This window comes from Humulus lupulus, chromosome 3, assembly GCF_963169125.1.
Source record: "Humulus lupulus chromosome 3, drHumLupu1.1, whole genome shotgun sequence".
NCBI classification, from domain to species: domain Eukaryota; kingdom Viridiplantae; phylum Streptophyta; class Magnoliopsida; order Rosales; family Cannabaceae; genus Humulus; species Humulus lupulus.
In genome coordinates this window covers 261,158,331-261,174,943 of record NC_084795.1, presented here as the reverse complement: position 1 = coordinate 261,174,943, position 16,613 = coordinate 261,158,331, and the positions used below count along the sequence as shown (strand labels likewise).

The window sequence follows — 16,613 nt, the reverse complement described above, 5'->3', positions numbered from 1 at the left end:
TCCTTTTGGTTTTGACATTCCATTTTCGATCCTTTATTATTTTAGTTTCTTGATTTGGTTTTCAGGAGTGTAATTGAACATAATCCGAGTTTTTTCTTCAGAAACTTCTCTGACTTCTCAAGTAAAATATTCATGGCATTTCCAATTAGATAATTAATTTGATCGAAAGAGAATTGATAGAAATTTATGCTGATGAAGCTATTTTTGTTGACTAGAGTTTCTTATCTGGGCATATTTCTAGAATCTTATTTCGAACCTTTGAAGATTTACATCTTTTATTATTAAAATTAGGCTTATGATGATAACATTAATTATCTTAGTGGATTTCGGTGAGATTTTATAGTCAATGATCATAATGTTACACACACTAAAGCCCTTTTTTTATTAATAGAATTTTAACAGAAAAACAATGTCTAATAAAAAATAATGTTTCTTTTGAAAAGTTGCATTTTCATGCAAAAAAATATATCCTTAGTATATATGAGTTTTTTTTTTTTAAGGGTACTCTTTGTTGACGCGGTTCTTCACCAACAGGTAATTTAAGAAAAGAAGAGAAATGGATTAGTGCTAATAATGAACCGAAGCAGATGTGTGATCTTAGAAAAATGAAATTGTGACTCAAGACACAATTTTTAAGTGGTTCAAAGGTTAAAATCCTTATATACCACTAGTCAATATTATTGCTATATTCTGGGTATATGATTACAGGATATTTTTTTACAAGAGATAATCCAACCCTTATCAACTCCCAAGGTCTCCATATTTATAGGAGAAGGCACCTGGGAGTTGGTAAGAAGGTCATCCCATGACCATCTTACCTATCGTATCAACTCTGTGATATTCATGATTAATTCCTAAACCTGACACATAAGTGAGGTCAAATCAATAGGTAAGGAGATAATGGGCCGCACGGCCCAACCCAGTCGTGGGTGTTTGAATACGCACGTTCCTGCTGCGTGTTCGAGAAGTCAGGGGCATATCAGACACGTGATGTCTGATATGTGCACGTTTACCTTGCGTGTGTTGACTTTGCAACGGGTCATAGTCCCCAGGTCCAGCTCGGACCACGATCTGGATACCTAATCCGACCTTCGGCCTACAGAGTCCGGACTCAGTCTTAGGCAATCTCAGCGAACCCTTGGGGTTACCCGGAGCTAATGAGGTACGACCTTATGATGGAAGCTCCGGTCTTGGGGAGGTCCACGAGATAATCATGATTAGGCCGCAGCTCAGCTTGCTAATCACCCCGTGGGAAAATCAGGGCGTACACTCTTTAATAATAAAAAAAAGAGATTAGATGAGTGATTTTCGTTGTAGTATACCAATTATGGTAAGTTGCAATAACTTATGTCATTATATTTAATATCCCGTTTTAGTATCCCGGGATCGACGTACGTTGTGGGGGCTTTGGGAACAGCTGGGTTTGATCTCTCTCTCTCCCTCTTACACTAACGGTAACTCACCTCTCCCATGGTATCTCTCTAAATATACAATTTTCAATTTATACGTACATATATAAATACATATATATATAACGCTATATAAATCTAAAACAAACCATATAAATAATTTAAATAAATGTATGTTATGAGAAAGATACTCTGTATGTGTATAAATATATATATTGTGTGGATCCATTAATTAATATTATATTTTTAAGCTATGGGGCTGAAGTGAACAGTAGTATACCAATGGTATCTCTCTCTGTTGTATGTAAATATGATATATATATTTTGCTGCTGAAAGTGATATGGTTGATGACACAAAAATCAGATTTTTTCTCTTTTTTTTATGCTCTTGTTTCTCCAACCTCTTGTGAAACATTATACTATATTTATTTGTATATAAATACACAACTCATACGTTCTTTTATGTATATTAATCTCTGTCCAAATGGTTTGATTTTGAAATTCAAAGTTGCTGCTATTTTTTATTATGCATTCAAGTTGTTTGATAAAATGCCAAAAAAATATGCTTTTGTTGAATATCAACACTATATATTATTTGGTGAACAACTTAGAGAACTCAATGTCGAAAATGAATTGCACGTTACTTGTTAACATAGTGATAAATTAATTCTTTACTTGCTAATTATGATAAATTCAAAGAACAACCCTACTATTTTTTTTTTAATAAAGTACAAGACAATTTGATAATAAATGGATGAGAATTGTTCATAATACAATTGATATTATTATTATTCTTATTTTTTTGGAAAGGTGGATTTGATTAGATTCATATAGGCAAGAAAGGACAAATCTTGGTTTGAATTTGATGATATATTACGGGGCATTACCTTATCACTATTAAAATTCAAATCACAATGAGTGATTTGGATCCAATTTATCCCAAAATTTGGATGATTTCATGCATTTCATGGTAAAAATATAATAAAAAAATTGGATTTGGATTTGATTAGGTAATATTATGAGATCATTCATTATTAGTATATATACCAAGTGGTGAACAAGTGGTGAACCGTGATTGTTGCTTTAACATTTATGTGTATATGCAATTAAATTTTATAGAATATGACCAAGTGGATATGAGGAGCGGGATAGAATATGACCAAGTGGATATGTCAAACTTAAACCATTGGATTGGAACTTGGCTTGCAAGAGGTATGTTGTATTTGATTTTTCTTATTTTTAAATCTTTCACAATTTTGAATATAAATTGTATAACTTTACTGGAATTTGGATATCTTAGATATTCATCCATAGTGAAGTAGGTTCTGAGAATTATGTGTGTTGCGGTGATAATGGAAGGTTGAAAACTTACATGTCTTAGTGAAGTAGGTTATGAGAATTTGTGTGCTGCGGTGATATATGGATGAAAACCTGTGTGTTGTTTGATTTGTTTGTGTTGATTGTGACAGTTTGCTAGGCTAGTAAACAACTTACTAAATTGTTTGTGTGATTAGATCAAGAGCCTAAGCACTCCAAAATGATTATGGATGGCTTGGACTTTTTTGTATAAACTTCAATCAATTAATAGAGAACCACAACAATTATATATGATTGATTCAATTACGTGGTTGCAAATCAATTACAACTTAATTATATATTAATTTTTATCAACAATGTAGATATATTATGTATATTTATTTATGTACTATGTATGTTCCTTCATTATGTCAACTATACTATGTATAAATAGGAGTCAATTGCTGTGAGTAAAAGTATGCTAATGTATGACTAATTAATTTGCATGTGTCTACTTATGCTTAAGATTAAGATTTGTTTTTTCTTATATATATGCTCGTGAATGAGTATATAGAATACTTTAATATTGTAGAGTTAATTTTCTATTTTGATGCAATTTTTTACAAATCTACAAAACTTGAACTTACACTACTAAATAAGTGTGAAGAAGGTATGTAGTTACGTTTACTTTAGCATGTAATGGAGTCACCTAATTGTGCATATTAATTGCTCTTGGAATGTTATAAGGTTGCATGTTACTCAGATAAGGAATGCCAATTCATTGTCTTATTGAATATTTTTCACTTTTTCTTTTTATTATTTTAAATTCTATGATGGGTTACTTCAATTTATCATCAGTATAATCTATGTGCCACAATAATTATCTCACTTGAATTGATTTTTCTAATCTATACATGGATATCTCATCTTGCCTAAAATGTTCACAAGGATGTGTCATTCTTCACAGCTTAGTTTGAAGCTTCTCAAATCTCATGGTTTTGACAACTTGAGTGATAATACGTTATTGCATTTTATTCGGATTTAAATTTTGAGACTGATTTTTTAAAAATGTATCTATATGTATAAAGGCAAGAAAACAAAGTTTCTTTAAACGAGCTAGTTGTGCATTGTAGTTGAATGAGATAGTTGATAGAACTTTCTTTAGACTGGAACGTTTCTATCTACAATTCAACACACCAGAACATTAATCCCTCAAAATGATTGCTTTATTGATATTAGTGGACAATATTACACCTAGCTTTCGAGAGGCTAGTCTCTCCAATTCAACCATTCGAGAGGGTTGTCTCTCCCAATTGAGTCAAAACTCATCTAAATCCCAACTATCCCAAATTAGATTCTCAACTTCCTATTTATAGGATTCGACCAATGAACAAATTACAACCCCTGCCCCCCTTATTACAGCAACCACTAAAATAAATAAGATAATTAAAGGATAAAAATACTAAAAGACCCTTACACACTTAGCAGGCCCTTTTAACAAATTAAACTTCTGCCTTATGCTCATTACATGGCATCCTGGTATATACTAGGTGTATTGGGGGTTTATCACTAGTTTGTTAATATATTGCAGAAATTTGTGTTGTAATTTGATTGGTTAATTTATTACAAAATTTATTCATATTTAAATTTTAAGACTGATTTTTTATAAATGTATGTATATGTATAAAGGCAAGACAACAAAGCTTTTTTAAATGAGCTAGTTGTGCATTGTAATTGAATGAGCTAGTTTGTTAATTTGTTGTAGAAATTTGTGTTGTGATTTGATTGGTTAATTTATTACAAAATTAATTCGTATTTAAATTTTAAGACTGATTTTTTAAAAATGTATGTACATGTATAAAGGCAAGACAACAAAGCTTTTTTTAAATGAGCTAGTTGTGCATTGTAATTGAATGAGCTAGTTTGTTAATTTATTACAGAAATTTGTGTTGTGATTTGATTGGTTGAACTCAATTAATTGGAAATGTGATTTTAAGACTACCCCATAGTATGCTGATTTTGCTGATATTTTTTCTTCATTTTCAGTTTAGAGTTTGAAACTAGTTTAATAATGTTGTTAGTTTTGTTGTCCAAATTAGCGGTTAGTTTTTTGTGACTATATATGATATGTAATATTGGTAATATATTAACAAGTTTGTTTGTTTACAATCAATGCCCATCTAGTTTATTCAAAATGAAGTCTTTTTGTTAGTTTTGTTGATGCTTCTTTAATGGCTACTACTTGTATTTTGCTACTAGTTTTTGGTATATTTTGTGACTGGATTTTGGTGCATTTTGCAACCAGATTGAATGGATTAATATGGTTGATTTATGGTCTATTTTGTTGATGCTTTTGGTGTAGTTTGCTATTGTGCAATGGAGACTAATTGAGGTATGTCAAAGATTGGAGCATGATCTTGTGATCCAAAGTTTTAATGGTATATTTTGTTATTGTTTTAATGGTATATTTTCTGTATTGTGCTACTGCTTTTTTGGTGTATTTTGTGACAGATTTTCGGTGTATTTTGTTAAATAAGTTGAATGGATTAATATGGTAGATTTATGGTCTATTTTGTTGTTGATTTTGGTGTAGTTTGCTACTGTTTTGAAATACCTCTATGTACTGGATGAATAACATTTTATGAAATAGTATTATCTAACAAGAACTTGTTTACTGCTTGACTATATGAATATAGTTTAATTCTCACTTCTATTATATATATATATATTTATAATTGTTGTGTGTGTCTATTTATTTATAAGTTTGAATTATTATATAGATCTCCAAATTAATTGGACATACATTATTCGTAGATCTAGAGATGTACATTGATCAATTATGTGTGGACCTCTCTTGTTTTTTTATTTCTAGTGGTCAACATCTTAAGAACTTTTTATTTCCGGTGGAGAAACTTTTTATTAATTAAAGAACTTTTTTATAATGTGCAGGTCTATATTGAGGTGCATTTCTTTGGCGCAATACTAGACAACATTGGTAGTTGAAGTTTTTAGAATAAAAAATATATTTCACTAACATTGTATACATTTCTTGCTTAATACTTGGTGATGATAGAATTTGACTGTAGTAGAAACTATCATGTAATATGATTTTGTAAGCCAAGTAGACTAAATATTGAAATTATATTTTTGAGTAATTAATAAAAAAATATTTTGTTGTATTTTATATTTGAAAATTTAAGAAATCTAACATATATAATACATTTTGGACTCTCAAAGGGATATATATTTTTCTAAATCAAAATGAAAATTGTAGCTGCATTTTTTTTTTAAAAAAAAATTTACTTTTAAGGGCATGCAAAGCGAGCCCTAAAATCTTAATTTAAAGACACTCAATGAGATCTTTTAGGACTCGCATTGCGAGTCCTAAAAATATTCTTTTAGGACTCGCAATGCTAGTCCTAAAAAATTACTTAAAGGCACTCAACCCAATTTTTTAGGACTCGCTTTTGCGAGTCCTAAAAACTTACTTAAAGGCACTCAACGGAGTCCTAAAAAACCTTGGTTTTTAAGGCTCTCAATAGAGGACTCGCACCTCATGAGTCCTAAAAACATTTTTAGGACTCGCAATGCTAGTCCTAAAAAATATTTTTTGTAGTAGTATCTACCAAACTTTCGGCAGCATAACATCTATATTCTAAGCTATAAATCTAAAAGCTTTGAAATGGCATTCAGAAAATTCCCAGAATATTGGCAACATATTATACACTTTTCTACACATATTAAATGCTAATATATAATTACATATATATTTTTATGAAGTACAACTTATTCGAGTTTAGCTTTATTGAATTCATATTATAATTATTATTTAATTAATAATATAATTATTAAATTAATTGATTATTATTTAATTATCTTATTAATTACTAAATTAATATTTTATTATTTAATTATCTTATTGATCATTACATTAATATTTTATTATTTAACTATCTTATTCCGAACTCCAACCTATCATATTCCAACCTAGTGGATCCCTTGGAGATAGTAAGCAGACATCTACTACTCCCTATTTTTTCAAGATATTTGAAGAAACATTGCGAAAAAAATGAGGAATACTAGATGAATACATTGACTCGGATTACTATCCCCAAGGCATCCACTAGATGTATGTTTATGAAATTTTGTTATTAGAAATAATAACAATTATCACTGTGTGATAATAACAATCCTATCCTATATATGATGTTTTATAAGGTCTTATTTTATAATGTTTAAGTTAAATGTTCTTTAATAATTACAATTGCATTATTAAGAATGTTATCATAGTTATGATTATTATTAATTTTTATTTTAATTAAATAGAAGTGAAATTAATTATAGGTAATTATTTCCATTCCTAGTTTTCAAATTTGTTAAGATTTTTCATAATTAGTTATTTTTTTAATTATCAAACTTATTTTTTCTTCTTTCAAATTAATGTTAAATTTATCGATAATCGTTTTTTAAATTATTTAAAAATTTTATTTATTATTTGTTAAATTTATATTTCTAATTATTTTGGATAATGTTTTTTTTTTCTAATTTATGTTTAAGAAAGATTTATCTCATTTCTAAATTTAATTATTAAATATATAAGTATCAAATTAATTATTTTTAATATCACCAAATTTAATTTAATTTTAATTAAATATTACATTTATTCATCATTTTATATTTTTTAAATCTTAATTTAATTCTTAATATATATTTCTTAATTTAATTAATTAATAATGATAAACTCAAAATTTCTACTAAAATTTCGGCAGCATAACGACTATATTCTAACATATCCCAAAAATTTAAAAACCTGCAAATAACACTTAGAAAATTCTCAGAGCATTCAAAATATACATATTATTAATCAAATTCAAACACTAATACATCATAAAATTTTATACACACATTCACAATATGTTATTCTACACACATATAAATATCACTAAACACATCTTACTTTCTACACACATTCACATATTAATTAAATTAATCAAAACAACATAATCAAAAATTTATATAAATAAAAAACTAAAAAATATATATAAATATATACACTCGACACATACATAATATATATTTATATAAAAAAACATATACATATTATATTTCAGCACACACATTATATATATACATATATTTATAAATTTTTTTAAAGATAAACTGATTACATACTCACGACACACACAATAATATATATAGGCACACACACACACATATATATATATCTATATATAAAAAAAACTGAACATATATATATATATAAATGGTATACATATAAACACTATATGTTACACCTAGATTTCGAGAATGAGAATTTTCGTCTCGAAACTCAGGCTCGCAAGGTGTAAGCTCGAGATTAGCACAGTCGTCATGTGACCCGCAAGTCATAGACAGTCTCGCTAAGGAAGTAAGTGGCAACCTCGGATTGGTGAGCTCGGAAATTACGTAGTCTCGAAGGTGCTTCCAGGTTATAAGTTAGGCTTGCAACTCACAGTAGCAATGGTTCAATACTTGTATAAACTTCTTGATTTATTTCCTGCCCTCAGACAAGACGGTTCGAGCTCGAGAGGTGTAAGCTCGAAGAGGATAGTTTCATCAATAATTACTTGTTGGGAGCATAGGCGAACCAAGATGACGAGCTTGCAATAGGCAAACGATCTCGAAGGCACGTGAATCTAGCTTCCAAGCTCGTCAGCTGGGTGTGAATGTGTTTATTGTTGTAAAATCCCTATGTTTAAGGAATCCGATGTAATTTGTTATTAAATCCAAAATATCATGGGATATTACCACGTACATGATAACTGCATGCATTTAATGTAGTTATTTTATTTGATTTGTAGAATAACTTCCCGAAATCTGTGGGAAGAGATTCAGAAAACCCCTCTATAAATAGAGTGGGATAATTCATTTGGGGGGACCAAGAGATTGATATTGGAAAAACTTTGTACAATTGCTTCTAAAAAGCAATCAGAGAATCCCAAGAAGTTAATAACACTAACTCGTGGACTAGGCAGATTTTAACTGCTGAACCACATAAAAGATCCTGTCTTTCTGTTTCCTCTGGTATATTTTTGTTTAATTGCTCTTCTTCTTTAAGTTGACGAAAAATGACGTCAATAGTTTGATGCTTTCATTGAGTGCTATTAAATAAGATGTGATCCTTTTTAGTCAGAAAGTCCCTTAAATCATCAATGGCCGCTGCAAGTAACCCCAATACAGGTGAGCGACTGATGGCCAATATACATGAGGAGGAGATTCCTCATGCTGAGGATTACCCACGACGGCCTGGAAACCAGCCCATGGTGGATCCAGATCCTGAATAAAGGAGTGATTCATCCAACTCTCGAGGGCCACCTAAGGCACCCCTCGCTAGTCCAGGATGTTCCACAACCTGCACATTGAAATGGAAATTGATGGGATAGGCACGGACAAGGGAATGAAAGAGAAGCTACCCGAAATCGCAGGGCTCCTCAACCTATGAGAAGCCAAATGTCACGATTACAGACTGCTGGGATAAGGAGAGCAGCAAGGGACCCACCTCGTAATAACCGAGGTGCGAGCTGTGTTAGTGAAAGCTCAAATTACACTAGGTTTGTGAGCATTTACAACATGGAACCAAAGCATGCAGGGAATCGAGGGAACCACCCTGATCTGCGGGAACACTTAAACCACAACTGGGGTTGAGACAATCCTCCGAACCTAGATCTGCAAGACCATCTGAATGGATGCAAACAACTAGTGTATAACCCTGCACCAAGACAGGGAGCTGGAGATTTTATTAACAATAACCAACCCCCTCAGGCCCAGGCAAGACCTCCAGTGGATTAGTCCAAGAAAGGATTGAACAACTGGAGAGAGCGTTCAGGCTCTTACAAAACGAGCGTAGCAGGGAGAAGGATGAAGAGCTCAAGCCTTTTGCCCCACATATCTTCAACACCTCGTTCCCTCAGGGATTTAAAATACCTCATGTCCTGCCATTTGACGGAAACTCAAATCCATATAGCCATCTGAGCACATTTAACACCATTATGCGAGCCAGCAATGTTGGTTACGAGCTCAGGTGCATGTTGTTCCCAGCCAGACTTATAGGAGCAACAAAAAATTGGTTTGAAAAGTTCAAAAGGCATTCAATCGCGTCTTGGGATCAATTTTCTATGGACTTTAAATAACAATTTAAGGCTATGGTTGGCATCAGACCCTCAGCCTCAGCCTCAACCAATGTCCGACAACAACAAAATGAGTCACTAAAAAGTTACCTCACGAGGTTTAACTTAGAAGTGGCCCGAGCTCGAGAAGTCGACGATAGTGGTCACCTGATGGCGGTTAGAGCGAGAGTAATGCCAAGAAGTCCCCTCTGGGAAGACTTACAAAGGAAACCTGTCAGGTCTTTAATCGAGTTCAATCGAAGGGCTCAGAGGTTTGTCAATGTAGAAGAGGCAAGGTCAGCACTGAACGTGACCACTCAGCCCGTAACTACAATGACAAACATGAACTCTGCCCCAAACTCGGCAAACCCATCAACTTCGAAACCCCCTGGGGATAACCCTTCTAAAAGGAAGAAAAATGAAGGAAATAACCCTGAGGCAGATGGAGGGAAGAAAAAGAAAGGGGACAAATACTTCTCCGTATACATAGTGTATATCGAGCTCAATGAGCCTCAGAAGAATATCTACCTGGCTAATGAAAAATAGGTCCCATTTAGACGACCTGACCCTATGAGGAACCAAAAAGCGAAGAGATATTCAAATAAATACTGTAGATTTCACCAAGATATCAGACACACAATCGATGAATGTCGACAACTGAAAGATGAGATCAAAAGTTTGATCTCGAGGGGATATTTCGGACAGTACGTCAGAAACCGAAACCCCAATCAAGCTCCCACAAACCAAAGGGCAGCGGCTGCACCACCTGCAAAAAATAGTAACTCCCGTGCTCAGGAGGATGAGGGACTCCCTCCGATTGATGGAGAAGATGTAATAACCATCTCAGGGGGACCTAATCTCGCAGTAATGCCCAAAAGAGATATGTAAACTTGCTCAAGTAAGGTGACAGTTCTCCCATCGAACCCGAACCACGAGCTCCGAAACAACAAAGGGTTGAAACTCAACCCATAACCTTTACTGGAGAGGATGCATCACACGTCCAGTTTCCCCATAACGACCCCGTAGTCCTAACCCTTCAGCTTGCAAACAAGAGGGTACGCCTCCTGATTGATAATGGGAGCTCGATGAATATCCTCTATAAAGCCACCCTAGAAAAGATGGGACTCGCGCTTGGTGACCTAAAAGCATGTGCAACCACATTTTATGGTTTTTCAGGAGAAGGGATTGCCTGTATGGGATCCATTGAACTCGCTGTGACATTTGATGGTGGAGTTTGTCGTAGTGGATCTCCCATCAGCCTACAATGTACTGCTCGGGAGACCCGCCCTAATTGGGTTGGGGGTAGTATTTGTTAGGCACTTGGCCATCAAGTTCCCGACTTCTAGTGGCATCGGGACGTTGAAAGGGGACCAGTTTGCGAGAAGGGAATGTTATAGAATCTCTGTTAGGGGAAAGAAGAAAACAAGTGCACAAGCACTTGTAGTTATTCAAAACAAGGATGGGATGGTCTTCGAGATAGATGAAGAGATCGACCCCAGAATAGAAGAAAGAGCTGACCTCAAACCTCTAGAAGAACTCGAGGAGGTCAAGCTCGAAGACCCCACGAAGATGGTAAATGTGGGTAAGAATCTTTCTGAAGAAGCAAAACAGCAATTAATTCGCTTCTTAAAAGAAAACCAGGATGTATTCGCATGGTCGTATTCGGACATGGTGGGAATCAGTCCTAATGTCATGAGTCATGCACTTAACATCAATAAAAGCTTCCCCCCGAAGCAGCAAAAGCGAAGACTCCTGGACGACGATAGAAAGAAGGCCCTCAAGGAAGAAGTCGACAAGTTAAAGGAAAATCGATTCATACGAGATGCCTTCTATCCATATTGGATTTCCAATCTGGTGTTGGTTTCGAAGCCTAATGATACGTGGCGAACCTGCATCGACTATTCTGACCTTAACAAGGCATGCCCTAAAGATTGTTTTCCCTTACATCAGATTGATGCCACAACAGGTCATGGCCTCATGTTGTTCATGGATGCCTATTCTGGATATAACCAGATCACCATGCACACATCGGACCAAGAGCATACAAGCTTTGTAACCAATAAAGGGTTATACTGCTACAATGTCATGCCTTTTGGGCTCAAAAACGCTGGAGCAACGTACCAAAGACCGGTGAACAGAATGTTATCCAAGCAAATAGGTAATGACATGGAAGTTTATGTTGACGACATGCTAGTCAAGTCCAAACATAACGATAACCATGTGGATGATCTCGTAGAATGCTTCACCGTATTATAGAAATATAACATGAAACTCAACCCACAAAAATGCTCTTTCGAAGTATCTTCGGGAAAGTTTCTAGGGTTCATAGTGAATGCTCGAGGAATAGAGGTTAATCATGATAAGATCAAGTTATTGATTGATATGCCCTCACCTCGAAAGCATAAGGATGTCCAAAGTTTAACTGGACGAATGGCGGCACTAAGTAGATTTATTTCGAAATCTACAAACCGCTGTCTCCCTTTCTTCAACCTTTTGAGAGGGGGCAAAAAGTTTGAGTGGTTAGAGGAATGCAAGCTTGCATTCCAGGATTTAAAGAAACATCTCATTGAACCATTGATCTTGTCGAAGCCTATCACAGGAGAGGTCTTATACTTGTACCTCGCTACCACCAAGCACGCCATTGGTGTTGTGCTCGTACGAGAAGACAAGAAGGTACAAAAACCAGTGTAATGTGTTAGCAAAAGGTTACTAGGGGCAGAATCGAGAAACCCTTTAATGGAAAAACTGGCTCTCAGCCTGATCCACTCATCTCGAAAGCTCCGACCTTATTTACAAGCACATCCTATTCATGTGTTAACTGATCGAGCACTACGACAAGTTTTATCTAAACCAGAAGCCTTTGAAAGATTGTTAAAGTGGGTGGCTGAACTCGGACAATTCGAGATCACTTATCACCCGAGAACGATCATAAAGGGACAAGCCCTGGCGGATTTCATCGTAGAATGTACTGGAGTGTCTAACGACGAAGTTATAACCCCAGCCCGCGAGCTATGGAAACTTTGATCCTCCATTGAAAAGGGATCAAGGGCAGGTATCATACTGATAACTCCAGTGGGAAGTCGATCTTTAAGGTTCAATTTCGAAGCATCAAATAACAAAGCTGAATACGAAGCATTATTTACTGGACTTCGAATAGCCAAGGAACTCAAAGCAAAGGCTATACACTGCTATAGTGATTCACAGTTAGTGGTCAACCAAATTTTAGGGGAATATCAAGCTCGTGGCATAAAGATGGCTGCATATTTAGAGAAATCCAAAGCTGCACTCGGAGAATTCAAGTTCTACACTATAGAGCAAGTTCCCCGAGAGAAAAATTCAAATGCAGACGCCTTGGCCAGGCTCGCTACGACCAGCGAGGTCGACACACTAAACGCGGTCCCAATAGAGTTTCTATCAACGCCAAGTATCACGATCCTGATGAAGAAGAAATATGCATGATCGACTCCCAACCAACCTGGATGACCCCAATAGTCCATTACCTCGAAACCGGCATTCTCCCAGTAGAACGGAACGAGGCTCAGAAATCGATGTATCAGATCCCGAGATACACTATTGTGGAAGGAAGGTTGTACCAAAGAGGATATTCTATGCCACTACTTCGATGTGTAACTCCACCCGAGGCAAAGAAAATTCTGGAAGAAATTCATGAAGGATTTTGTGGAGATCACACTAGGGGGCATAGTCTATCTAAAAAGGTGATAAGACAAGGATATTTCTGGCCCACTTTCAAGGCATACGCGTTCGAGTATGTAAAGAGATGTGATAAGTGCCAGCGTTTTGCTTCGATTCCACGAGCTCTACCTATCGAGCTAACCATGCTGACCTCCCCGTGGCCATTTGCGGTGTGGGGAATCGATCTTATAGGATCACTACCAACAGGTAAAGGTGGAGTAAGATATGCTGTGGTCGCGGTCGATTATTTCACAAAATGGACCGAGGCTGAACCCCTGGCAACAATTACCTCTAAAAAAAATTTAGACTTTGTGGTAAAAAACATCATCTGTCGATACGGAATGCCCAGAAAGATAGTGTCGAACAATGGTACCTAGTTTGACAGTGATTTATTTACCCACTTCTGTGAAAAGAATTGGATAATAAAAAGCTTCTCCTCCGCCGCCCACCCCCAATCAAATGACCAGGTCGAAGCAGTCAATAAAACCCTTAAAAGCTCAACAAAGAAAAGGTCAAAGGAGGCTAAAGGAAGATGGCCTGAGGAGTTACCCCAATTTTTGTGGGCTTATTGAGCCACAACTCGAACTTCAACAGGACATACTCCCTTCTCCCTAGCATATGGATGCAAGGCCATGTTGCCAATTGAAGTCGAAATACCCACAATTCGGACCCATGCCTACGATCAGGTCTGAAACCAATCCCAACTTGAAGAAAGTCTACACCTTATTGAAGAAAGACGAGATGAAGCTCAACTGAGAAATGTCGTATATCAGCAACGAGCTACCCGATACTTCAATAAAAAGGTTCGAAATAGAAAATTCAAATTGGGAGACTTGGTATTAAGACGTGTGTACCTGGCTACAAGGGACCCGTCTGCTGGTGTACTCAGACCTAATTGGGAAGGACCTTACTAGATCGAGTCTATTATTCAACCTGGGGTGTATAAATTGGCGAGATTGAACGGAGAATTAGTACCGCGAGCTTGGAATAGCGAACATCTATGACCTTACTATCAATAGTGTAGGAATGATGTGTTATTGTAACCAAGCTTGTTTATTTTTCAGACTTTTTGTTAATAAAATGTTCAACTTTGGTCAAAACTTATTTTCTTTATTAAGTTGTATTTTTTGCAAACTCTCTTAATTTAATAAACTATGGTCATACTCATAGGATATTAAGGGGGAATCAGTGGTATACAATAATACCATAAGTTTGAAAAAATAAATAACACAAAATAAAAATGTCTGTATTATTAACCCGACATAGAAGTTAGAAGTGTATACGCGAGCTAAAGCTATCTGGATATAACCAGATGCGCAAGCTAAGATGACCTGGACATAACACGAGCTAAAGCTGTCTAGATATAACCAGATGCGTGAGTTAAGATGACCTGAACATAACCAGATCATTAAAATTATTAGTCTGGATATAACCAAATGCGCGAGTGAAGATGATCTGGACATAACCAGATCATCGAAGTTATAAGTCTGGATCTGACTAGATACACGAGCTAATATAATCTAGACAACCAAATTATCAAAGTTATAAGTGTGTGGATTACAAACCAGACACGAGCTAAATAAGTTTGGAATAAACCAGCTAAAACTAATCGACAGAAAGTTGGAATATAAACAAACCTACTTAGATCTAAGTCGAGATCGAGGCTGGAATATTTTGGAAAAAGATAGTTTTGACCTCACAACCTTGGGGAGCTACTCGAGGAAAAGAAAAAGTGACTAGAAAAGCAAGATATAACTAAACTAAATATCTTACATGCCATATAAGTACTTTCGAGTGCATGGAAAAAGTAAGGTCAAACCTTGACAAATAACGAGGTCAGACATGGATACATTGAGTAAATTGTGTATGAATGCATTGAAACTCGAGCTTAAATCCAACAAATGTGTTTGTACGAATAAACAGCATAATACCAAACCTTTAATATCAGATGCTCGAAATATTTCGACCTAGAAATGTAAAAGCAAAAATGTTAAAGTAAAAGCTAAATGTAAAATTATGTGTGCGAAGGTTTTCGAGCAAAGAAAATCATACATTAAAGTGACTGTTTAAACAAATATAAAAAAAAATCCCTTAAAGTGAGTTATCAATTGTCTTTTCCCCAAGGGCATGAATAAAAAAAACTTATTACTATTACAAAAATATTAAAGGGATGCAGCCCATGACCTCGTGTCTATGAAGCAGGTGCATCCCCCTTGGCAGCATCAAGCTTCTTCGCCACCTTTTCTGCTTCTTCCTCGTCGTCCTCCACTTCAAGTTGAGCTTGCCACCTCTCCAGGAACTCCTCTTTGGGAGTGTCTAAAAAGCTCATGTCGAGGTCAGCATTGTTGGTCTAGATTCGGTACATAGCCATATCAACTGCATGATCCTTCTTTTTCTTGAACTCCTCGAGGAGGCAAGCCTTCTCACCCTCGATTATGTCAAATTGGCTTTCTTCTCCTCCTCGAGCTTGGCGTTCAGCTCTTCAAGCTCCTTGATTCTTGAGTCCCTCTCCTTGATCTCAGAATCTTTAGCTTCCAGATTTGAATCGAGCTCAGACTTGGTGGCCTTAAGTTCATCTTCAAGCTTGATCTGGAGATTCTTCGACTCCTGAGCATAGGACATGCTCGAGTGGACTTTGTTGTTCAGCTTGTAATTAAGTTGAGCAAACGCAGCAAGGCCCTGTACATAAAAAAAATGGGTTAGAGCATATACAAAATAAACTCGAACGGGCAACATGACAGAATAAAGGGAATTACCGAGGAGATGAGCTTGCTACCCTTGTCATAAAGGGTGTTGGTGTCTCGACAGGAGGTTAGGAACTGCCATTGAGGGGCCCCGAGATTGCTGAAACTCTAGCCAACTTGAGACAGTACGTTCGAGTCAAGGGTGGCTATATGTTTCCTCGCGATGTTGTTAATCACGTACTCAGTGGAATGAGTCGAAATCGACAACAGGCGTTCCCGAGCGGGAACCAGCTTCTTTGGGGTCGACGCGGTCTTCTGAGAGGCTTGAATGGCTGGAGGCAGGGGGAGTGTGACTTCGACAGATACCCTGACCTCAGGGATGGAGG

The 16,613-nt window shown here is 35.8% G+C and overlaps 1 non-coding gene across 1 annotated transcript; it reads left to right on the top strand.

Annotated features, from left to right (window-relative positions):
• The first annotated feature begins 289 nt into the window (after positions 1-289).
• On the top strand, positions 290-376 carry LOC133828423 (small nucleolar RNA R11/Z151). The gene has a single exon (XR_009891035.1). It is a non-coding gene; the product is annotated as a small nucleolar RNA R11/Z151 (small nucleolar RNA).
• Positions 377-16,613: the final 16,237 nt, after the last annotated feature.